The sequence below is a fragment of the Penaeus vannamei genome, chromosome 41, assembly GCF_042767895.1.
Source record: "Penaeus vannamei isolate JL-2024 chromosome 41, ASM4276789v1, whole genome shotgun sequence".
Taxonomy (NCBI): Eukaryota; Metazoa; Arthropoda; class Malacostraca; order Decapoda; family Penaeidae; genus Penaeus; species Penaeus vannamei.
In genome coordinates, this window is record NC_091589.1 from 11,716,657 (window position 1) to 11,718,607 (window position 1,951).

The following is a 1,951-nucleotide window of genomic DNA, read 5'->3' on the forward strand; positions in this document are numbered from 1 at the left end:
TATATGTATATAAAGATATAGACAGGTAGAGAGAGAGAGAGAAAGAGAGGGGTAGGGAAGAGAGAGAGAGAGAGAGAGAGAGAAAGAGAGGGGTAGGGAAGAGAGAGAGAGAGCGAGAGAGAGAGAGAGAGAGATTGATAAAGGGAGACTAAATACGATCAGGTGCCTAAGAAAAGATATTCAAAATCATAAACGAAAACATCCAAAGAACAGTTATATGAAAACATAAATGATAAACAAAGAAAACGAAGAAGTAATTTTCACAAATTGATAAAATTAATCATAATAATAATAATAACAATAATAATAATAAATTGTTCGTAATTTTATTATATACATATTAAGTGAGTATAAAAAGACCTTTGATTAGAATCTAATACCATACGATAAAGATCACTAACTATAGGTGATTTAAAGGTCAAGAGAGATTTTTTATCCTCAAACCGACGTCAGATTTGGACCTTTCAGCTGAAACCCAGAAACCTTCATCCGAGCAACAATTGAAATCTTCGAAATGACGGACGGCGGCCATTTTGATTTTCTTTTTCTTGTTCTTTTTTTATCTCACGGATTCCGCCCAAAATTTCGCGAGGGACACACTCGCTCATTTTCCTGTCCAAGCTTCATAAAAGGCAAATCCACCGGGAATCGAACCCTCGCTCTCCACGGCCACGGAACTGCTGGAAATGACCCAACTACCAAGCACATTAATCGACTCTCTCTCATCTTTACTCTTTACTCTGTTATTCCGATTTGCTTCTCCCCCTTTAATTTCGATTTTTCCGTCCGCGACTCGTATCCCTTCCAAGTATTTTTCTCTTTAAGCTTCCTGTCCCGAAATTCTACGCGGAATACACCCCACCTTTCACTCACGATCTGTCCAAAACAGTCCCGCAGTTGTATGTACAAATTAGTGCAAATGAACGCACGCATTAAGCTAATTAAAAGTCAAAACTGATTGCAACGGCGCTCTTTTTTTAAGCCCGGAGCTTTTCATGTCTTTCAGCCCCGGGCAGTGTTGCAATCAGAGGGAGCAATTTTTGCTCCCTTTTGGGGGTTCGAACCCGCGACCACGTATCCGAAGCCGTGGTCGCGCGTTCGACCCTGGCGCCTTTACCCTCTCGTCCACCGTGGCCGAGGGGCACTGGGAAGGGGTTGGGAGGGGTATTTACTGAACATCTTATTGCGAGAAAGTGTATTGGTGAATGAGTGATTGAGAGAGAGTGTCGTGTGATTTTGTGTGTGTTTGCATAAGCGTGTCCGTCGAGGTGTGTTTGTGTGTTTATGTGCGAGCTTGTTAATGTGTGCGTGTACATGTGTATGTATATGTCTTTCAGTATTTGTGTATGTGTGACAGCAACTTTGAATGCAGGTACAAATATACAGCAGAAGAATTATGACAATCCTTGATAAACAAAAAAGAGAAAAACAAGCAGATAATCTTTGAGTTCTGAAACAATTGGATATTCCTGTGTGTTGGGGTCGCGGCCATGTCTGGAGGAACATGGTTGGGGTCGCCTGAAAAAGGTTGGGAACCTCTGGGCTAAACAGACTACTTGAGTTTAAGATTAATTCGCTAAAACAAATTATATTAATATACCTAAATTAATAGATGGATAGACTTATAATGGGTGACCACTGAGCCATTATAGAAAGATAATTATGATTTCAGGTAGGTCGTAGCCCCTTTTCTGTTCCAACCAGACATTGCATTTCATATAATTTACCTGATCTTTCGTCTCTGTATGTGTGTGTGTTGGAAAGGAAATGCCACACACTTTTTATGTGTATGTGTAGATATAATTTTCAATAATTTTGTAATTAGCAGGTTGCTATGAACATTACATAATCGGACACAGAGAATGATAGGAATATTTATGATTTCAAGAAGTGATGATACTAATAACAAAGAGTAATAATAATAATAACAATAATAAGGAAAATAAAATTG